This window comes from Zea mays, chromosome 3 (assembly GCF_902167145.1).
Source record: "Zea mays cultivar B73 chromosome 3, Zm-B73-REFERENCE-NAM-5.0, whole genome shotgun sequence".
NCBI lineage: Eukaryota > Viridiplantae > Streptophyta > Magnoliopsida > Poales > Poaceae > Zea > Zea mays.
In genome coordinates, this window is record NC_050098.1 from 8,253,699 (window position 1) to 8,277,758 (window position 24,060).

The following is a 24,060-nucleotide window of genomic DNA, read 5'->3' on the forward strand; positions in this document are numbered from 1 at the left end:
CGAGGGAATCGGTCAGTGCAAGGATTGAAATGGTCCAAATCAAGTGAAGAACACAAGGATTAGGGGGAGAATGTTAGAAATAATCCTTGTGTTTCTGTTTTAGTTGTTTCCTTAGTGATTAAGGATGCTATTGCTAGAAAGATCTTCATGTTTCTAGCTAATTAGGAGTAGGAATCCAAGTTGGATTTGGTTACTTGAAGTTTCTAGGTATTTCTTTGGTTGTCTTTAGGTGTGTTAGCCTAAAAGAGATTAAAGTCAAATTGGATTTGCTCTCTAGTTGGCAATGAGTTGTAGAGATGAGTTGTGCTCATGTATGACGGTTTGTAAGTCCTATAAAAGGACATGTACCCCTCCTTTGTAAGTAAGCTTGTGCCTCAATGGAAACCACAAATAGCTTCAAGCTAGAAGGAGTGATTCCTATAGTGTTTGTAGAGCTGAGAAAGTTGTAACCAATTTCATATAAGGAGAGATTCCTATATAAGTGTTGTGTGTATTGAGTGTTTGTGATAATCACTTACGTGAGAGGGAGAGATTTCCAACATAAATAAGACTCCACAAGACAACAGCACATAAACCAAACAAGATCTTGAGAAAGCCAAGGACATACTTGACCTAAGCATGCAAATACATCAAAGGAGAACACTAAAACAAAACATGAAGATATTTGTTGTTCCAGTATCCAAATTCAGAACAAAATTCTTTTCGTTATGTTCATGGTTGGGCACAGATCTCAGGATCGAGTGCCGGGCACTTGCACTTGCAGTCTTCTTACTATTGGGAAAACTTTCATGGGATCTTGACTATTGAGAGCTGCTAAGACCAAGAGGAGAATAGGAACTCTACTACTATTCTGGGTTGGAAAAAAATTCTAGGCTCAAGGCACACAGCATTGTGTCTCAACACCAAAATTAAACAAATAAGTCCTCTTCCAACTGGGAGCCATTGTTCATGGAATCAACGAGGGAAAGAACAAGACCCCATGGTTAGTCTTGTTACTGTTACTTGTAACTAGTGATACACATGTAACCAGATTTATTGTTACAAAGACCATATATTTAAGAACAGAGGTGGTACAAGCCATGGACATATCTCTAATGCAAGTAATCTAAACAATCAGCAGAAAGCATTGTAAATTGAAATAAGATGAAACTTCAGGTTAAGTACTGAAAAAAAAAGTTAAGAAAGATAGTAAATGGTTACCATCACAAACTCAACACCCAGCTCAGGCCGATCAAACTGAACCCGACAACGATTATTGTCAACTGTCAGAATATTCCCATCATGAAGTTCCCTTGTTCTAGGATGACAGGCTATAACACGCTGTCCAACTGCAAGAGGTCGTGCAAGATCCGTGGGTAGTCCTTCTCTAACACCAGATCGAAGTTCAGCATAGTGTTGCCTGACTGAATCGCGATATTGAGAAAGCTTCTCTCTCTCCTCATGCAAAAATTGTTTAGACAATCGGCGGGGCTTCCCAAGAGAACTGCAAAAGCAGTAAGATTTAGGAAACGATTACAATAAAGCTATAGAGGAACTGAAGATTACAAACCTCCTTATGACACCCCACTCAACACGAGTCAGCCTTGGAACATGACCCAGCTTGACATGATTCAAGTACTCCACAAATTCACTTTTTGCAAACCATGGATAATCAATTGCACTATAGAACCATTCAAACATACACCACCTCCGAAGCAAACGTGAGGACAAGCAGTGAGAGAGTTTGTCCTGCATCAGAATAGATTAAATATCAGTTTTCATTATTGCAGATTACAAAAAACATCCCTATGTGAGTTTAACTAGATAAATGGAAGTAACAGACCTTAAGATCAATAACATTATTCACTGAGTGAGAAAATTTATCACTTCCAGTATCATTGGCAACCTTGGTTGATTTGCATTCTTCAATTAGTGCTTGCTGAATGCCTATTTTACGGCAGCTTTTACCCTTTGATGATAAGTCAGCTTGTGTTGTATCACCTTGTGTGGTTGTCCCTGCGATATTCATGGCTTTTTTCTAAAATCAGTATGAGAATATTCCTGTGTGAACTTACTTAAAATAAATAAAAAATGGGCTAACATGAGTTGCCTACCGATATTAGACGACACCTTCCCTTCTTCAGCAGAAACCTATGGAACAAAATATGCAGGAACAAATATTATGTTGCATTAAGTAAGCAAAAAGAGATATGCAAAAGGTAAAACTTGATCCTTTCTTTTAATCGGAAACCCTTGCGAAAGCTGCTTTCCATTGCACATAGCATGAAACATATATGTTTGTAGCTATGTTATTTATGTATTAAACAGTGAAAGGCAAAGATCAATCACGTAAATATGTAACAACAGCAATAGTTCTAAGTTTATGTGATCTTACACTTTCATTTCAGCTTGCTCATTACAACAACAACAATATTTATGCGATACTAGACACTTATTGTGCAGACAAATTATAGGTTGAGGTCACATATATCACAAGCTGAAGTTGATGTTGCAGATTTAATCCAACATATAGTACATGTTATACTCGTCGATGCAAATCATTAATCCCACATTGGGCATAAATGCAGGTTCACAAGCCAGATCAGGCATCGACCAATTTCCCTCTATTGACCTCCAATTGTAAAGAAAAATACTTTTCCTTACAGAAATGATCAACAAATAATAATTTGGGAATTACCTTTGTCGTGGATGATTTCCTCTTCTTTTTCTCTGTTTTGACACCACATGTACAAGCTTGCTGCTTTACATCAGAAGTGGTGCTCCCATCGTGATGAGGATCTTTAGTAACTTTAGCTTTTTTCCTAGTGACCATCTCTGAATTTGAAATTTCAGGCTGCCTTTTAACTTTCCTTGCAGTGCTTTTGGAGTTAACTTTCTGCTCATACACTGATACTGCCGCAGGCATGCCAGGCCTGTCATCAGAATCAACATCTTTGTTTTCATCCTTAATTTGGGCTGAAGATTCTGGAAAATCATTAGAGCAATTTAGTAACCTATCATTAATAAGAATGTTTCGAAGATTGACAAAAGCTATTTTTTTATACTAATATTAATCAGAATTTTTGTACGATTTCTCAAGTGGCGGGCATGGCTGTTACAAAATATCCATAACTAGAAGCCAGTACATGGATTTAAGGGTTGTGGTACAAAAGGATAATTCATCCCTGTAATAATTGCAAGAGGACACCACCAAGGTAATAAATAATGGGTGATACTATAATACAGCAGGCATTTCTAGAGAACAGGTCGATTAAAATAGTTATCAAGTCGATAAGGTCGACTAGTCATTGACTTGCCAGTATAATGGCTGTTTATTATCATACTTTGGCCTATTTTGGACCTAGCTCTTCTCTTCTTAATGCAATTAAGTGCAGTTCTCCTGCGTTTTCAAGAAAAGATATAATGGCTTATATACTATATACACTTTCAAATTTGCTGGATCTTTACGCTTGGCATTCTCTGATGGATCAATCATAGGATTCAGGTTGCTCACCCACATCTGTTGGGCTGCCAACACTGCAAGAGAGAGAGGCGGGGTGGCGCATGGTATGGTGCCATCAGGCGACACAAGGGAGCAGCGGCATGACACGAGATGGGTGAGCATGGGAAAGAACAGATGTGAGGGAGAGGGTTAGGGTTGCCTATTGTCGCTGGCCATTGGCAGGCAAGTCGCTTGACTTGCAAGGCAGACTAGACAACTAGTCACTGCAGGTCGAGCTGCTTTTGCAAGTTGTGCTCCCCGACGAACTGGACAACTAGTCGACAACTTGCTAAGAGGGTCGATTAACACATTAGTTAACAAACTTTGAAGAGGGATTGTTCGAGACCTGCATGGGCCAGATATTCAAACTTTGAAGAGGGATTCATTTAGAGCCAGGATTTTTTTTTTGTTATTGAAGAAGCAAAGTTGCACATCTATATTTGATCATGGGTTTGTAGCTGCAGAACTTTTTATTGCGAACACAACACATGGGTGCTAGTTAAGATTCCACCCAAATAGGCACAAATGTTAGTAATCCTTGTGTGTGTTGGAGTCTGTTACTGGATAGTCTTGGTGTAAGGCTGGCTGATCATAACAACCTGGCAAGCCCTAGTTTGAGGTTGGATTGGAGTCCTAGTTTGTTTGGAATAGCAAAGTCCTAGTCATTTTGGAGTAGAGAGTCCTAGTTGAACAGGAAGTTTGTGTCCATGTCAGACTGTGAATAAAGTCCTAGTAGAATGTTGTAACTCCTATATAAGCAGAGAAATATAGCTCAAAAAGATGGGCAATCTGCCAGCTCCAGAGTTCTAATCTGTTGCATAAGGATCCACCTTTTTTTTTACTCTGGAACTGTAGGGGTTTCCCCTACAGTGGTACATAAGCATCCAGTTTTCTCTCTGTTGCACTAAATAGAGGCTGTTCTCTGGTGACCGACCTTGCTGGGAACTCCAAAAGCAGCCTCATTCTGGACCCCTTTTTATTATTATTATTATTATGAGAGTCCATTTCCTAGCATATTGTTTGCACACAATCCTCCAGTGACAAGTAATTTTGTTAAAAAAAAATCTTGGCTGAATCCGAATGTTCAAAAAGACAGGATACAGCACTGTCAAGCAGCTTAACGCAGCTGAACATGTGTTCAGAATTTGCTCAAATTTATATTTAGAACAGTCATAGAGCAGACATAAATAAATGCAAAAGAAATCAACAACTGTATCATGCCAAGATAGAGCCATTGCATCAATCTGCCAGCTCACCATTTAGTTTGAGAAGGAACAAAAACAGTAAAGCAATAAAATGATTGAATAAGAATAGTTTAAAGATTAGCAGTAAAATATTACAAACAATAAGGTAAGACTAACCAGATTCCATTACTGATGAAGGTGGTAGGATATTCACAGATAGATCAGCCAATGTATGCAAAACAAGGACATATTTTTTCTCGAACACGCAGGAGAGCTGCGTATCTTTCCATTAAAGATAAAAAGGGAGTACAAAACACCACGACACACACACACAAACACACACCCAAACAGCCCAGCGACCACAAGGTCACCAGAACACAACCCACAAAACACAGCACAACTCACACACAAACCCAAAAACCCAAAAACTCAAGAAAAAACCCCCACCCTGGATCGAACACAAAAACCAGGGCTGACAGCAGGTTGAGACCTTTAGCACCAGCGAGGCTCCACATCCTCAGCTCATCACTAGCAAGGGTGATAGCCGTGGTCACACTAGGTGACATGCCATTGAAGACACAGTCATTGCGGGGACGCCAGATACTCCAAGCGCCAAGGATCACGATAGAATTAAAGCCGGCTTGAAGGTCTCCAGGCAGCTTCTCAGCAGCACTATTCCACCAACTGTCCAGATTGGTGGCATCCAAGTCTGGGGAGAGGTTCGGCAGCCCCCATCTTTTGCAGCAGCGTGAACCAGAATTGTCTTGCAAAAACACAAGAAATGAGAAGGTGTTGGATTGTTTCCGCTTGCTGATCACAGAGAGGACAGACCGCAGGGTGAGGGAGATCCCTTTTTGCCAAACGATCTGCTGTCCAGCATCTGTTATGCATGACCAACCACAAAAAGAACTTGCATTTGGCAGGAGCCCAAGTTTTCCAAATCCTTTCAAAGGCCCGAAGGCAGTGGAGCCAAGGAAGAACAGCTCATAAGCTGCCTTCGCAGAATACTGGCCAGAAGTGGAAAATCTCCAAAAGTGCTTGTCGGTGGTCCCAGCCTGTAGATGAACTTCTGTGACAGCTTCGCACAGGATCAGGAGATCGAAAATAACTGCCCAAGAGATGGTCCCCCTGATATCACTAATCCACGCCATACCCTCAAGGGCCTCCGCTACTGTTCTTTTGTTAGCAATCCTGGTAGGAACAAGAGCAAAAATATTAGGAGCCAGGTCCTCAATCCTTTGTCCCATAAGCCACCTGTCCCGCCAGAATAAGGTGTTACTGTGACTAACCTTGGATTAGGCGAGATAATTACCCCCACGGGTACTGTAGCATATATATAGGCATATAGGCAATATGGGCCTTATGGGCCTTAACACCCCCTGTCAAACTCAAGGCGGAAGTGGAGGATTTGAAGCATTGAGTTTGATTAGATGAAACTGATGTTGTGCCCTAGTTTGTGCTTTTGTGAAGAAATCCGCAAGCTGTAATTCTGAGGGCACATATTGAAGATCAATGGTCTTCTGATGACAATGAGATCTAGTGAATGAGACATCAACACCAATGTGTTTTGTGAGTTCACGCTTCACTGGATCATGACAAATTTGTATAGCTCCAGTGTTGTCACAGCGAAGAAGTGTAGGCGAGTCACAAGAAACGCCTAGATCAGCCAAGAGCCAACGAATCCAGATAATCTCAGCAGTAGTAGTAGCCAGGGCTCGAAGTTCTGCTTCAGTACTAGATCTAGATACAGCAGCTTGCTTCTTGGATTTCCAAGCAATAGGGGATGATCCAAGAAGAATACAGTAACCAGTGATGGAGCGACGATCTGTAGGATCACTGGCCCAGGTAGCATCAGAGTAAGCGTGAAGCTGAAGTGGGGAATTTGAGTCATAAAATAAACATTGTGTTTTGTCCCCCGTAAATATCTAAGCACACGAAGTAAGTGCCCATAATGAACTGATGTAGGAGCAGAGACAAACTGACTCAAGATCTGAACCGCATGAGCAATATCTGGCCTGGTGACAGTAAGATAAACTAAGCTGCCAACAAGATGTCTGTATCGAGATGGATCCTCCAAAGGTGTCCCATCAGTCGGACGAAGAGATAAGTGTAGATCCATAGGCGTGGCAACAGTGCGAGTATCACTAAGACCAGAACGATCAAGAAGATCTTGTATGTACTTGGCCTGAGAAAGATAAATACCATTTTGAGTCTGCAAAACCTCAATGCCCAAGAAATAACTGAGTGCCCCCAAGTCAGACATTTGAAATTCCTTACTCAGAGACGCCTTCACATGAGCAATATGGTCTGGATCATCGCCTGTAATCAACATGTCATCAACATATAGTAATAACAACGTGCGTCCTCGTGAAGAAACATGAATGAACAATGCAGGATCATGATCACTAGAATAGAAACCACAAGCCTTGATGACAGAAACAAATCTCTCAAACCAAGCACGAGGAGCTTGTTTGAGACCATACAAGGCTCGACGGAGACGACATACATGCCCTGATGGAACCTCTATCCCAGGAGGTGGATGCATATAGACTTCCTCATGTAAATCACCATGAAGAAAAGCATTTTTGACATCCATCTGAGAGATAGTCCAAGAAGATGAGGCTGCAACAGCAAGTAAAGCTCGGACAGTAGTCAGATGGGCCACAGGTGCAAAAGTCTCATCATAGTCAATACCCTGTGTCTGTTGAAAACCTCTGGCCACAAGACGAGCTTTATATCGCTCAATAGACCCATCAGATTTGGTTTTAACCTTGAATACCCATTTGCACGTGATAGGTACAACACCAGCAGGTAACGGAACAACATCCCATGTACATGTGCGATGAAGGGCATTTAATTCATCAGTCATAGCAAGCTGCCACTCAGGTATACCAGACGCCTCTTTATAAGATGATGGTTCAGCAATGACTGCACCAGCACGGGAAAACCCATAACGTTCTGGAGCTGCAATAGTGCCACGGTCACGAAGATGATACCCCTGATTAAAAACAACATGAGAGTCATCATTGTTAGTACAAGTATCAGCAACAGGATCGTCATCAGGACTGGCCGTGGGAGTAGAGCGAGGACGACGAATGTAAGTCTGAGTGACAGGTGGTTTGGAAGAGTAAGACGGAGATGTTGTGGAAGTGGAAGGTGGTGTGATGGGAATAAGGACATCTGGAGTAGAAACAGTAGGTGGTGATACTGATGAAGTTTCAGAAATGGGAGGAAGGCTCATGAAGGAGGTAGACTCTGTGGAATAAAAAGAAGAATGAGTGGAAGAGTTGTAAAAGAAGGGACGATTTTCATTGAAGCTCACATCTCGAGAAATACGCATGCGACGAGAAGATGAATCATAACATCGATAGCCTTTATGTTCAGGGCTATATCCAAGAAAAACACACTCAACAGATTGAGCAGTCAATTTAGTACGTTCACGAGGTGATAATAGTACATAACACGTACATCCAAAAACTCGAAGGTGGTCATATCGTGGAGGAGTTCCGAAAAGAACTTCACCAGGTGTTTTGCCAGAGAGTTTGGATGACGGTTGTCTATTGATGAGGTAAACCGCAGTAGAAACTGCTTCACCCCAAAAATGTGACGGGACAAAAGAAGATATCAACAAAGTGCGAGCAGTTTCTATAATGTGACGATGTTTGCGTTCAGCCACACCGTTCTGTGCATGAGCACCAGGGCAAGAAAGCTGAGCAAGAGTACCCTCTGAAGTCAAAAACTGGCGGAAATTATCAGATAAATATTCACCACCAGAATCAGAACGAAAGGTTTTAATGTGAGTGGAAAATTGAGTGTGAATCATACGAGCAAAGGTTTTATAAATAGAAATCAGCTCAGAGCGGCGTTTCATGAAATAAATCCAAGTGTAGCGAGAATGATCATCAATAAAAATAACATAGTATTTATATCCACCTTTTGACACAAAAGGTGCAGGACCCCAAATATCAGAGTGAACCAAATCAAAGGGTTGAACAGAATGAGAATGACTAGTAAAATATGGAAGTTGTATTTGTTTTCCAAGATGACAACCCTTACAATGAAAATCAGACTCAACCGAAGTATGACCTAAGCAACCTGACTTTATTAGAGTAGACAATCTAGATCCACACAAATGACCTAGACGATGATGCCACTGGGCAAAAGACGCAACAGAAGCAAGGGTAGCTGAAAGCACATGCGCTGGAGATGTAGCCAAGGAAGGAAGCCGCAAAGAGTCCAAGATGTAGAGGCGAGGAGCAGCTCTACGGCGACGGCCAGTCCCAATCACTTCCCCTGTACGAAGGTCCTGTACAAAACAAGATGAGTCATCAAATCCGACAAAGCAATTATGATCCGTAATTTGGCCTACTGAAAGAAGGTCCATAGATAGCTCAGGAACAAAGAAAATATTAGGTACTGTAAAGTGTGGATCTGAAAGATAACCCTTATGAGTAATGTGGCATACAGTACCATCAGCTGTCTGCACTGAAGCACCATCTGTGACAGGTGTAGTAGAAGCCAACTTTGACTGATCAGATGTGACATGAAAGGAAGCTCCTGAATCAAGTACCCAGGCCGACTCTGAAGTACAAGCGGACGAAGTGGCAGCAACAGCAACTGAGCCTCTATTAGATGGTCCTGGACCACGACCACGAGCAGCACGTCGTGCACGGAAATCAGTCAACTTCTCAGGAAACTTGACAAAGCAAAGCTCAGATCGATGATTGGTCTTGCCACAATGATCACAAGGCTTAAAAATATTCTTAGGTTTCTGGGCAGCAGCCAACACACTGTGAGGATTACCACCATTAGAGGAAAGAGAGTTAAGACGAGTCTCTTCAGCAAGTAAATCAGACAGCGCCTTAGCCATTGTGAGAGTGTCAGAACCCTGAAGTAAACGAGCACGAAGAGAATCAAACTCGGCCCGAACACCCATAACAAATCTGTAAGTGAAGAACTTCTCAATAAACTTATGAGCCGGACATGGATCAGCAGTACAAGCAGGCACCATTGATGTCAAAGCACTCATCAGGCGATCAAAGGCTGAGTAGTACTCATCAATACTCATATCATTTTGCTCAATAACATGTGTCTGCTGCATAAGGGTGTGTAATAGAGCACCACTATCCTGAACAAAACGCTCCTTCAAATGAGACCAGATGGATTTAGCAGTTTTGAATTTAGACAAACTCATAATCATAGACGGTTTGACGCTGTTCACCATAGCAGCCATCACTTTACCATCATTAAGCTGCCATGTTTTGATATCAGCAGCATTGCGACGATCATCAGCAAGAACAGGTGCCGCATCAGTCAAATGGAAGAGTAATCCATGTCCCCGGAGTGCAGTCTCAACACAGAAAGCCCACTCCGGATAATTTTGACCATCGAGAGTGATATTAACCACAATAGCATTTGTCGTCATATTGAATTCAATGGAAATAAGTGAAACCAAACAAACCAGAGGAGCCGCAACTGAAAGCAGCTCGAGTTGGACGAGTTGACGGAGGTCCTGGTCGCGGAAGCCGAGTTGGACAGTCTGCCCGCAATGGCAGCCACCGGCGCACGGCGCAGATGGCGACGAGGCAGGGCACAGCAGACGGCGGCGCAGATCCGGATCCGCAGACTGTTTGCGGCGTGATTATCGGGTCGATGGCAGTTGCACAAATCTTCTCCTCTGCAATGACTGTTTGTGCGTGCAGCAGCCAGCAGGCGGACGACGGCTGAGGACGGCAGCCGGGCGTAGCAGGCAGGTGCGGACGGCAGACGACGGCTGCCGGGGATGGAAGAAATCGCGGCTGGGCGCAGCAGGCAGGTGTGGACGGCGGAGAGCAGCGGCCGGGAAGCCCAGATCCGCACGCGGCAGAGGCGGGAAGGGGCGGGATCCACCCAGATCCGCACGCTACAGAGGCGGGAAGGGGCGGGATCCGCCTAGATCCGCCCGCGGCAGAGGCGGGAAGGGGCGGGATCCGCAACGGCGGACGGGCAGCAGCCGGGATCCGCGAGGACGGCCGCGGATCTGGATGGTTTCCGCGACGGCGGAAGGGCAGCGGCCGGGATCCTCGATGACGGCCGCGGATCTGAACGAGAGCGGCGCAGATGAGCCCGCAGCGACGGGATCCGCGACAGCAGACGGGATCCGCGATGGCGGATGTGGACAGGGGCGGCGCAGATGAGCCCGCAGGCAGGAGGAAGGTGGAGGGAGGGCCGCGACGAAGCGGCGGCCAGCAGGCCGCGACGGCGGCCAGGAAAAGGGACCCGCGGCCGCGACGGCGGGCGGGAGTGGAAGGACTGCGACAGCAGCCGGAGAAGAGGAAGGAGCTGGCCGCGAGGACAGCACAGCAACGGCGCGACGGCGACGAAAAATTGGATCAGGGTGGGCTTAGACGTAAACCCTAACCCTAACCTCCTCTGATACCATGTGACTAACCTTGGATTAGGCGAGATAATTACCCCCACGGGTACTGTAGCATATATATAGGCATATAGGCAATATGGGCCTTATGGGCCTTAACAGTTACAACCATCTCCAACATCTGAAGACATGGCTGCATAAAGAATAGACTTCAACATGCCGGAGCTTTGAATAGGAAGATGAGCCCATGGCTTAGAGGGGTCAGTTTTTTCCAACCAAAGCCACCTGACCCTTAGAGCCCAATTTAAACGTTGCAGGTCGGATATACCAAGACCTCCAAGCTCTTTTGGCCGAGTCACTTTACCCCAAGCAACAAGACAATGACCACCTTGGGCATCCTTACGCCCTCTCCAAAGAAAATTGCGCCGAATTCTATCCATGGCTTTGATCGCCCATCTAGGCAAATCCAATGCCATAGCATGATATAAGACATATGAATTATGAAATGTTTGCAGAAAATGCAAGCAACAAATGGAATATAGATACAATTTAGCAAGCATCACCCGAAAAGGATTACAGTATATGAGTGTATAGCAAAGTAAAAACATTGAATTAGAAAGAACAATAAATCATCAACTAGCAGAAACTTTTCTGAATATGATAGCTGGTAGCAATGTACTCCCTTGTCTTAAATTGTTGAAGAACAACAACAACAACCAAAATGACAAGACCAATATTCTACAAAATAAATTGGATGCCAATAAATGTCTATGGAACATGTTTATTTCTGTGTTATGCAAATAGAGAAAATGCTGTGCTGAAACTTTCCCATTGCACTAGATGGCAGAGATCATTTGCACTTTCATAACATTGGTCATAATCTATAGTCTATACTCTATACACAAATGAAACGCATGTTTTTTGAGTGGTTTTCCCCCACATGTGTAAACCTTATGACATACTCAATGCAAATAAAGTGTGGTGATATACCTCTAAAATATCCACCTTCTATCAGATGTTTACATTCATGCATTATATTCGTTTAGAGATAACAATTATGACTAAAATAGTCATTCAAAAGTCTGATTAATCTATGTGCCATGACAAAGGGCTTAAATTTGTGGAAGGAGCTATGTGGTGTGCAGCTTCACTAAACAAATTTACCCATTACTTGACTTTCAGATTACTTTCGTGAACAACATTATTGGAATATGATAGTTTGGTATTGCTCAACAAAATTAAGACTAATTAGAATATGGACATACCACCAAAAAACAATTGACGACTTCTTTTATTTGACGTGCTAGACGGCCATCCCAATGACTCCAGCTCTGAGTCTTCTTTAATCTTTATCGACCTATGCCCTTCATCAGTTCCACTACAAGCCTCTCTGTCATCCTCGAACTGATCACCTGTTTTATGTGCAGCTTTTTTCCTCCTCTTCTGAGACTTTTTTCCCTTCTTCAGAGGCTTACCAGAACCTTCATTTTTCGTCAAAAATGATGAACCTTTGCAATATTCACCAGTCTCGGCCTCCCTGCTTCCTAAGCTACCTTCGGGGTAATCAGCATCCAAATGAAACCCATGCAACTTTGAGCTTCCCATCTCTGAATCAGCATTCTGCAAGTGCATTGTAAGTACCTTGTAATAAAGTTACTTTACCAAGTGTAGGAGCAAGAAAAATGGGGGAACACGTATATTCTAGCTTCTTACTTTTCTGTCACTACTTTTAACAGGAGACAGGAACATGTGATCACCATTTGGATGTTTCAGAAACCTGAGGTGAGCCTCCTCTTTGAAATACCTCTGCCAGAGCAAGCGCAGCTACATGAGCTCCTTCATCATCACCATTGTTAGCAACTGTTTTTGCACGCCTATCTGTTACACCCCTGTCATCTCGATAGTATATACTTGCACCAGGTACTCTTGGAGTCCTTTTTCCAACAGCACGAGGCCTGTTCCCTACAAGCAGATCTGGGAAGATTCCACGGCAATGTTGAGAATGTGAAATTACAACATATTTCGAACTGCAGTGCTAGGTACTATATGTTACAAAGAGGAGATTGTTACATAATATCAGATAGTGGATGCAACTGCATGAACATAAGGATCAAATATGAACAACCTATTAATGAAAAACAGAAATTGAAGGTTAATGGTTCTGGATGGTAACCCAGATTGTGTGTATAATTCTTCCTAGTTGAACAATAACTTATTTCGCAGAATATGTGTTAACTGTCAAAGATACAGGTTACGATATTCGGATCTTGAGGTTCGGAGTAACTCAGAGTATGAATACAATTCTCCACAGGTGTACCAAACATTATTCATGCCCTGTTCATAAGACAGACGTCACAGACCATATGCATATGGGAATGTCTCAAATTACCTCCAGCACATTTTTTCGTCAACAACGAAAGGCAGCCATAGCTTGATGAAGAAGGCTGAGATTGCCCTAGATCAGCATAACGTGCATCAGATGTCTTAGAAACAGATTGAAACCTAGCACGACCACGCTTCTGTGGCTTCCTTGAAGCTTTTGGTGAATCATTGCTTTCATGATCACTGTTACTTCCATCCTGTAGTTCAGAACAGGATGTCCTTGTGAGTATTTTCAATAAATGTCATAGAAATACATAACACGATTTTAAAGTGTAAACAAAGACTACTCAAGTAGCATATGCCACTACATAAGTAGACCTACCATTCTGCAACCACATCTCAAATAATGAATCAATGTCTCAGCAAGTGTCAAATGTTTCAGAAACCAATTGAAATATTATTGCTAATAAATGCACATGCAATCTGATAACTGCCAAGCATTTCGGTATATCTACACTGATGAATACCTCAACAAAATATAATTCTGGATATATTTTTTTCTCTAACAGGCAGTAGACCCGTGTATGAGTCTTTTTGTATATTAAAGGAGAAAGGGTAGAACCCACACAGAACACAGCCATAAACACTCAAACCATCAGTTATTCAACACAAACACAACTGAGATTGAATCGAAAATAACCATGAACTAAAAACCTAACGCAAGCGCTTGACAGGTTGGGGATAGCGGCACAGCACCATCGAAGACAACAGTTTTGATTTCTCAAATTGTAGTTCTGGGTCTAAGAACTTATGCTTGATGCCAACTTAGTTACAACTTTCCCATGGACTAATAATCAAATAATTTAGTATATCAGAAACACTCTTTGACAATGCATTTTACTTGATACTCACAAAAAGGTAATCAGGAAAGATATTACTTGCTCAAGCTTTAACTTTAAGAGATGCAGGTTTTCGAATGTGGTCATTCAACGCATAAAGTTCTATAAATGATATATGTGATAGGCCTGTGGTACCATTAATTCAAGAAAACTAATCCAATAATGCATGAGATGGTTGAGACATCTAACAAAGGCCTCCAGAGGCAGCAGTGCATTGCACAATTATAAGGTGTGTTATAATAATGTAAGTTGGCTACAATGTAAAGAGACAGGGTCATAGTTTTTAAGGCGATAAAGCGAGGTGGGGCGTTCAACCCCCTTCCAGCCTTTTAAGCATATAAAGCGTGAGGCGAGGCGAGGCCATACACATATACTGATTAGCACAAATAAAACAAAATACACCCTTTCAGCATAGCAGTCCAGACCAAGAAGGCCACTATCCCAATAATTATGTAGCCAGTAACCAAAAGCCCTAGGTCATTCCATGCTAGCTGTTTCTCTCCCGCAACCGCCACAGCACCAAGGCTCTCTCCCAACGGTGCTAGCTGATGAGAAGCCTTGCAGAGGAGAAGAGGACCAGACTACAGAGGAGAAAGAGAGGAAAAGGCAGGGGGGCACAAGGTGTGCGGTGGCCGCAGGAGCAGGACACGTGGAGGCAAGCAAAATGCGTGCAGTGGTGAGGTGCGGCGCGACAGCTCGTGTGAAAGACTACGGCGGGTTCAGGTCGCCTTTCTCCTCTGTGCGGCGTCCAGGGCAATGCTTTTGTCGCAAGGCAGACGCCATCCGACGCCATATCCGGCTGGACTAAGAAGGTGTCGATGCTCCAGTTTTCTGAGCGCCCCGATGCCTAAGCGTCGCTCCACGGACGCCTTAAAAACTATGGACAGGGTCACCAAATCTCACCTGTAAATAGAGACTTGAAGGAATGGAATAACCCCAAAGACATATCCATGTATAGGCTAGGACACTATATACCTAGCCACCAGAATCATGATTTAGGCATTACATTTAACCCTATTACTATATTTAGTATCAGTCATATGTTTAAAATTATCTTGCAGCCATTTTTTTATCTGGAACTAATTGCAGTTTAACTGTAGCCTACCCTAACTTTCTTGGAGGTAAAAGGTTTTGTTGTTGTGTCAGAATTCAACCAAAGAACAGTTCATAAAGTTTTCTAAGTGTTTGATAAGAGAATTACATAAGCTGAGATATAGTAAATCCTTAAGTGCGTAAACATTTAAAATATGATCTCACCAGAATATTGTAGTGATCGGTCATCATTGCTATTAACCCCGCAGCAGTAGCTGTTCCCTCTGGAAGAGATAAATATGCCTGTATAGGTCTCACAGCTTAATTCAGTACAACAAAACACATGTAGAATACAAGCTAATAAGTGGTTTATCAGACTATGACATAGAAATTTAGGTTATTATATGGAAAAGGAAGTTGGTTACAGGATTTACCTTATTAATGTTGTAAAGAGCCTCCACCATTTCAGATGTCCTATCACGTATTGCACCAGCAACCTAAAAAGTAAATGAAAAATCAGTATAATGAAAAGTCGCAAGCTATATACAAATTTGTTAGGGTATCATACTAAATGTATTTTTATGTCTCGGTTCTGTCTAGAAGGGCATAAAAAAAACTTTCTCCAATCTTTTCCATATTTTCTGTAGGCTCCATAGAAGCGCTCGAGCTCATCTTTGCTCCATTGAGACCCAAGCATGTCAGATAACTTTTTCTTCTGCAAATGAGTTTCACTTGGATCAATATTCAATGATGAAGTTAAGGAACTTAGGTACTACTCAACTGCATTAGCAGTATCAAAATTCATTCGTAAAACAGTTTTTCCGTTGAAGTCATAAGGCATCCCAAAAAATGGCAATTTTGTGACACCTGACAGTTCCACTTATAAATACATAATACAGCATTATCATTTTAACAAGAAGTCAATTACGCCATTTACATAACGATGATGACAAAGCAAAGAGATTGAATGAAGGCTAAATTTACAGACTTACTCGCACTTTACTTTTATGTACATTTGTCTCATCTTTATCCTGCCAATCTTCGTTGATTTTGGTGTAGCGTTTATTTGCATTCCTCACTTTTCGCGACGAAGCCATTGAGAATTGAACAGCCTACCTGAGAACACAATTAACTCGAGATCATTGCTAAATTTCATCACAGGATCTTTAGTGAGCAATGAAACAAGGAGAATTTCAATTTCAATAATATAAGTGGACTGTGAGCCTTATTAAATAAATGAAGATTCAATTTTTCACGTGTACATGTTGCTACATGTACATTTACAAACATAGCTCAACATTGATCCAAACTTTCGATGATCAGAGCATCATACCATCTTGTAATCGTTGATCAAGCAGAAAAGAAACATGCTGTTTGGAATTTTTACAATAATCTCCTTGGGGTTGCTGTTTCTAGGGAATTTACCCTCAATTTGGGAGTCTTCCACCGACCAGCCAGCAATCTTGAAGTACTGGATCATGGATTTAGTGAAGAAGAGGTCTGGAATACTATCAAGTCTATTCCTTCGGACAAAGCCCCGGGCCCAGATGGTTTTACTGGGCGTTTTTATAAGTGTGCCTGGACGGTTGTCAAAGGGGATTTCTTGGCAGCCCTGTCAGTAATTCTCCAGGGGGACTCTTCCAAGCTTTATCTCCTTAACTCGGCGTATGTGACTCTCTTACCAAAAAAGGCTGAGGCTGTGGAGGTAAAAGACTTCAGACCGATTAGTTTAATTCACAGTTTTGCCAAGATTCTCACCAAGATTCTGGCCAATAGGCTTGCTGCAATCCTCCCTACTTTGGTCTCCCCCAATCAGAGTGCATTCATCAAGGGAAGAAGTATTCATGACAATTTTATGATGGTTAGAGAAACTGCAAAAGCGATTCACAGGCAGAAAATTCCTAGAATCTTGCTGAAGTTAGACATTGGCAAGGCCTTCGACTCAGTTTCGTGGCCTTTCCTCCTTGAAGTTCTGGAACATGTGGGATTTGGTCTATTCTGGCGTAATTTAATTGCTAAGCTATTGTGTTCCTCCTCTACTCGAGTGCTAGTTAATGGGGAACCAGGAGATCTCATTTGTCACCAGCAAGGCCTGCGGCAGGGAGATCCTCTCTCCCCAATGCTCTTTATATTAGTAATGGATGTGCTGAACTCTCTTTTTCAGAAAGCAAATGAGGTTGGGCTCTTGGGACCTTTATTAAGAAGGGGAGGGGGCCAGCGGGTCTCTCTTTACGCCGATGATGTTGTATTATTTGTTCAGCCTAACAGAAATGAGCTGAGTGTGGTCAAGGAGCTGTTGAGGGTGTTTGGCAAGGCATCAGGGCTGATTACAAACATAAATAAGTGCAGTATGACACCTATTCAGTGCAACGAGCATATCATTGCTGCTGCTCGACAGATGTTACTCTGCAATGTTGTTCCTTTTCCATGTAAATATCTAGGTCTTCCTCTCTCTGTTAAAAAGCTCCCTAGAAGATCCTTTCTGGAGCTTATTGATAAGGTGGCAGCAAAGCTTCCTGGCTGGAAAGCTGCTAATCTTAACCTGGCCGGAAGGGCAACTTTGGTTAAAGCTGTGCTCACTGCTATTCCCATTTATCATCTAATTGCTTTGCAATGTCCAAGGTGGGTAATCAAGGCAATAGACAAGATTCGCAGGGGTTTTCTTTGGAATGGAAGAACTGACATTAGAGGAGGACATTGTGCCGTTGGGTGGTCCAAGGTCTGTCGTCCCCTCTCTCTTGGTGGGTTGGGAATTCACAATTTGGAAGTTATGGGATGGTCTTTAAATTTGAGATGGCTTTGGCTCCAGAAAACTGAACCAGCTAGGCCTTGGGCAGATTTTAAAATAAAGGTGCACAGATTTGCTTCAGCTCTCTTCGCAGCCTCTGTGTGTTCGGTGGTTGGTAATGGGGCAAACACTCTCTTCTGGACAGATAAATGGCTTCAGGGCCAATCTTTGCTCCAGATTGCCCCCGCTCTAATAAATCGGGTGCCCGCGAATATAAGACGGCGCAGATCTGTCCAAGCCGCCTTAACAGCCAATGGTTGGGTGCAGGATATCTCTGGAAGCCTTACGGCGCAGGTGCTGTTTGAATTTTTATTGGTTTGGGATTTACTCCAAGAGGTGCAACTGTACCCTAATGTGGAGGATCAACATCGGTGGTTGCCATCCTCCTCGGGGCTGTATTCCGCCAGCTCTGCTTATTTGCGCTTCCATGGTGGTGCAACAACCTTTGAGCCTGCTACAAGAATCTGGAAGACTTAGGCCCCCCCGCGCTGCAAGTATTTCATTTGGCTTGCATCTCTCAATCGATGTTGGACGGCTGATCGACTGGCACGTCATGGAATGGATCATCCAGATAGTTGTCCCTTGTGTGATCAGCAGGATGAGTCAGTGCATCACTTGCTGGTGGATTGTGTTTTTACGAGGGAAGTTTGGTTTACAACACTAAGCAGGCTAGGTTTGCAACATCTTGCTCCCACGTCTGATGCTACAGGGTTTCAAGATTGGTGGAGTGAGGCAGAAAGACAAGTGTCTAAGCATAAGAAAAAAGGTTTCAACTCTATTGTAATTTTAGTAGCTTGGCAGATTTGGAAGCATAGAAATGCGTGTGTGTTTGACAATGCTTCCCCAAACATTCACGCAATTTTGCTGTCCATCCATGATGAGGCTTTATTATGGGGTCTTGGAGGGGCTGCTGCTCTTAGGCAGGTTTGGTTGTAGTTTGATTTTTGGTTTTTTTTTTTTTTGGGGTGCTTCCTGGGCACCTTTGTACTGGGTCTTTTCTAGACCCTTTTTCTTATCTTCTTAATATATATTGATGCGTGGTTCTCCCACGTGTTCGAGAAAAAAAAATGTCAATGCGCAGATCTTAAGACATTTCAGAAGGCTAAAACTGGTTCTTGGAATTTTTCCAAGCATGTATGCAATGGATTTAACAAATCAATGGCCAAAGGAACTGGCTAACAAGCCTAAATGCTTGAAATTTCCAAGCATTTGGTTGCATCAGACAAAAGATTCCTTAACTCCTCATGGTTTATAAAACATATGAATTGAAGGGGTATATTATGAGAAATAGATAAGGGTCAACGCATATTATCAGAAGATAAAAGAACACTAGAGACAAATTTTATGTCAGTAACGATCTGCACATGAAAATATCTGCTTCCCTCCACAAAGTTGTTGTACAGATATAGTTTATATAACACATAGAGGATGACAAAAAGGAATAAACATAGCAATAAACCCTCGGGTGCAACATGCAACGTTAATAGCTTTTCTGCTGCAATCTCAGCATTTTTTTTTCACCTTCTCACTATCAATCTACAATTCTACATTCTCTAGACCTCCCTCAATCTATAGTTAGGACCTGTTGCATCTGTCATGGGAATGGCATTGTAACTTGTAAGCAGTATAACATTTTATGTATTTGTTTACACATTCAATAGATGGCAATGTACAGGTGCCATTTACAAAGCGAGTGTACCAACAGTAAAATCAATGATGGAAGGTTTTAAGTAGGGTAGAATCATGAATAGTAGTACAGTTTTTTTAATTATCATCCACAGCACAAGTAATAAGCACTTCCCTTCCATGGATTAGGTGCAGTGACATTAAGGGATGTTACTACAGATCTAACGAAGCAATTGGATTTTAAATTTAGGAATAGGATAACCATGTGACTAATTGAATACAAATAGCATATGTGCTTGCCTAGAAGATTTCTTACTTCTGTAGAAGGTGATAACATGATGATGACAAATTATTTAAGAGGTCCTCAATCCACATAGTGTCTTTAAACACTTTTTGGTTTGTTAGTTTCAGTTTGCTTTTAGAACGGACAGGCACACACAACAGATGAGAAGAACAGAAAGTTTATTGTTGTCACATTGTTACAATAGGGAAGACATTCCACATCGAGGTACAGGTACTTAGGACTAACCGTGGTGCCTTCCTAGCATGACTACTCCCAACAACCAGAATCATCAAGGATAAAGTGTTGCCATTAGATTTAGCCCCGAGAATGAGTATCAGCTTCAGACATGTTAATATTCAAAATATAACAGCTAAAATCTTTTTACATGCACTATTCTCAATTATGTCATTTAGGCACTTCCAAATAATTTTCAAATCAAAGACAGACAGATAGGTTAGAAATTGAATTTGAATGAGAAAATTCAAAAATTACAGCACAATTACTTCTAGGTTCTAACACATTTATCCGTTTTGAGAAATTCTTTAGATGGAGATCATTGAAATCTAATGCATGTAAAATTTTCACGCAATGTTCAAAAGGCATACTATTCTCAATTATGCCAAAAAGGTGATTTGCTACCTTGTGACCAGAAGAAAGGTTCTAAATTCTAATACCAGAGACAAGCTGTTATGGTTGCTAGATCGGTGAGGGATTAGAGAGGTGTATCGATGGGCAGGAACACCGGCCGGGGGCCTCTGCCCACGGCCGAGCAAGAGGAGGGTTTCTCCCTTCTAATTCTTGCCTGCTTTATTTCTCATCCATTGATTACATAAATAGGCCGGCTGACCGTCCCTATCTAACTAGAGATCCTTATCTCCTTAAAACTCTCCTAAAAACTCTCAACAAACTAACTGATAACCTTCCTAGATAATCTCAACTAATCTCCTAATTAATCTCAACTAATCTTCTAATCTTATCTCTAACTATCCTTATCTAATCCCCTTGGAGGGCCCATGGTTGCTGCTGCTGCAGCCTCTCCGTGGGCCTCCTTAGGCCCTAACACTACACCCCTCCTGGACAAGCAGCTCGTCCTCGAGCTGCAGCATGACGGGTGCTCAAAGATCGAGTCTACTTGACCCAAAACTAGACACCTAGAAGACAAGCCTTTTATATCTCGGCTTACCTTATTATTCGAATCTGAATTTTTTTTACCCCATAAGATAAGGCGGACACCCTCCGCGTATTGGACTTGCACGTGTGCAGCCACCTGGATCCCATGGACGCCATCTGGACGAAAGGGGAGCGCATGGACGGCCATCTGGAATAGGTCGCAACAATAACCAGCGGAGGCACCCTCGTGGTGGCCGGTAGCGAAATGTGGTGGCGCTAAATAGTGCGCCTTTGCCTATGACGAGGGGAGTGCCTTCCCTACCGCCGCTGCCGTAGAGTTGAAGTTCGTCGCCCGCGGGACTTGTACCATGCTCGCACTTGGAGATAGCGGCCCGGTGCCGCTGCTGATGGTCGTTCGACAGGGCGAGGTCGCGCCCCCGTGTGCCGAGGTCAACCGTCACCAAGGCTGCCTCGAGCATCTGCCGGCGCATCTCCCGCACTCTCCGTCGTGCAAGGAAGCCACGAGCAGCAGCTTGTATGCCCACAGCCGCGGACGTCTGGAGCCGTGCGGACAACACCAGCTGGTGCTGCTCATGTTGCACTGCTGCCTTGATTTGCAGCAGCCCTTGCTCAACCTTCTGGAGCGTGGCTTGCATCTTTGCGAGATCAACCCTTATGTTGGTCCACAAGTCCCCCATCGATGGAGCTGGTGATTGTTGAGCCATGGCTGCCCTTAGTGGCGTTGTCCATGGGGACGGAGACGCCGTCAACAAAGATGATGTGACGAAATTTGGCATTGTCCCTGGAGATGGGCACGCCGACGTCCAGGATGTGTTGACAAAATTGGCAGGCGATGTTGCCCATGGAGATGGGGACACCGGTTGCCAGGATGGCGTGACGAAGGTGGCATGCGGCGCAGCCCATGGAGATGGGGACGCCGGTTGCCAGGACGACGTGACAAAGGTGGCATGCGGCGCAGCCCATGGAGATGGGGACGCCGGTTGCCAGGACGCCGCCGCGAAATTGGCAGGAGAAGCCATGGGATCGGATCGAAACCCAAGCTATCTGATACCAGATGTTATGGTTGCTAGATCGGTGAGGGATTAGAGAGGTGTACCGGCCGGGGGCCTCTGCCCACGGCCGAGCAAGAGGAGGGTTTCTCCCTTCTAATTCTTGTCTGCTTTATTTCTCATCCATTGATTACATAAATAGGCCGGCTGGCCGTCCCTATCTAACTAGAGATCCTTATCTCCTTAAAACTCTCCTAAAAACTCTCAACAAACTAACTGATAACCTTCCTAGATAATCTCAACTAATCTCCTAATTAATCTCAACTAATCTTCTAATCTTATCTCTAACTATCCTTATCTAATCCCCATGGAGGGCCCATGGTTGCTGCTGCTGCAGCCTCTCCGTGGGCCTCCTTAGGCCCTAACACAAGCCATATTCAGTTCCTATCCAGCTGGATTACGATTTACAAGGCAATGGGTTCGAATGGTCTATCCCTAACAGCTCGGTACAAGGTGCATAACAGGAAAGTTAGCAGGTATGATATTGTTTAACCAGATAATAACATGTATGCTTTTGTGCGAATGCCGAATGGCATGGCTTGTTTGTTTGATTGGGGATGATGCTTGGGTAGATGGATGATAGGCAAGGGTATATTACATGTTAATTATTTAGTCAATAGCAGGTATACCCATTCATCAAATAATAGTGCGTTCTTAAAGGCAGGCTAATAGACATAATTAAACTGGTAGTCGAAACTAATATTCGACATGACAAAACATATGGTAAAAAAACTTATATCTCATTCTTGAAACAAACAACCGGTGAAACTGATATTGTTTTATTTTACTGATCATTAAACAATAGAGAAACCGGTGAAGTAAATAGAGCATAAAACTTATATCGTGGAGAGTAAGTACACTTTACCATGCTCATCTCCTTGATCCATCTCCCATTGGCTTCCCCCTCATCCCAACCGCCCCAGCCTGAAATCAAATGAAATTACTCAAGATGTGGTGATGTGTATAGCGAAGCATGCGATTGTAGAGCACAAACTTTATTTAGCTCTGCTGTCCGGCCAATGATGAAGATAGGTTGACAGACCTGAAATTCTCGGATTGGAACACATGTTCCATCGCGGCAAAGCAGAACAGCGTCCCCGACTTATCCTTGTTCTACAAATCACTGCAATAATAAGAAAACTAAACATAAACCGTTGATAAGAGAGAGTAAGCTGAATCGTAGATAAGGGAGAGTATACGGTACCGCAGACAGGGGAGAGTGCTAATCCACTTGATCGATCCGGCGTTGACTCTTCTGGATCTCCCGCATTGGGAAGCTGGGATCCCCACCGTCTCTCGTGTGCATCCAACTCATGAAGCGGATCCTCTCGGCCTCCCTTGCTCCCTCCTCACGTAGGCACACGGCTCAATCTCGGCATCCCGTATGAGCTCGAGCTGCGCGCCCCCCGTCTCGAACAGCGGGATCATAGCGTTCTCCGGCGCGAGCCCAATGACCACCTCGCTCGCCCGCCTCACAGTCGCCGCCACCAAATCCGCCCTATACCACTCCGGAAATATCGGAAGCGAATGAAGCTAGGGTTAGGGCATGCCGAAATTTTCATTTATATATGCGATTTCGGTAAATCGTGGCCATTCAATCGAAATGGATGGCGAAGATAAATTGGGCCAGCTCCTGGGACGTCTGTGGGCTACGAGCCCATGCGGGGGGGGGGGGGGGGGGGGGCAGGCAGCTTTAGTGGACCAGGCAAAATTCGGTATGAATTTGTAAGTTTATTCGGCCCCCACTGGTCATTTGTTTTTCTTTTTAGTTTTTAATTATTTTGTGCAGCATAAAATTGAATAATTATGTGCATTAATCATTGGGTTGAAACATGCTTAATCTTTCTTTAACTTTCATAAAATATAAATAAATTAGTGTTAACTAATTTTCAACATTAATTAATTATTGC

At 43.2% G+C, this 24,060-nt stretch overlaps 1 pseudogene across 1 annotated transcript in view; it reads right to left on the reverse strand.

Annotated features, from left to right (window-relative positions):
- LOC103649654 (LOC100272535-like pseudogene) overlaps positions 1-24,060 on the reverse strand; it is a 43,175-nt pseudogene that overhangs the window by 4,403 nt on the left and 14,712 nt on the right. The window contains exons 11-25 of the transcript NR_156758.2: positions 23,355-23,656; positions 23,193-23,273; positions 23,016-23,074; positions 16,266-16,389; positions 15,842-15,988; positions 15,708-15,770; positions 15,499-15,576; positions 13,410-13,599; positions 12,734-12,994; positions 12,286-12,640; positions 2,678-2,964; positions 2,094-2,130; positions 1,823-1,995; positions 1,550-1,728; positions 1,201-1,483 (exon numbers count right to left, since the gene is read on the reverse strand). The product of NR_156758.2 is annotated as a protein-like pseudogene (transcript). The remainder of the gene's footprint in view (positions 1-1,200; positions 1,484-1,549; positions 1,729-1,822; positions 1,996-2,093; positions 2,131-2,677; positions 2,965-12,285; positions 12,641-12,733; positions 12,995-13,409; positions 13,600-15,498; positions 15,577-15,707; positions 15,771-15,841; positions 15,989-16,265; positions 16,390-23,015; positions 23,075-23,192; positions 23,274-23,354; positions 23,657-24,060) is intronic.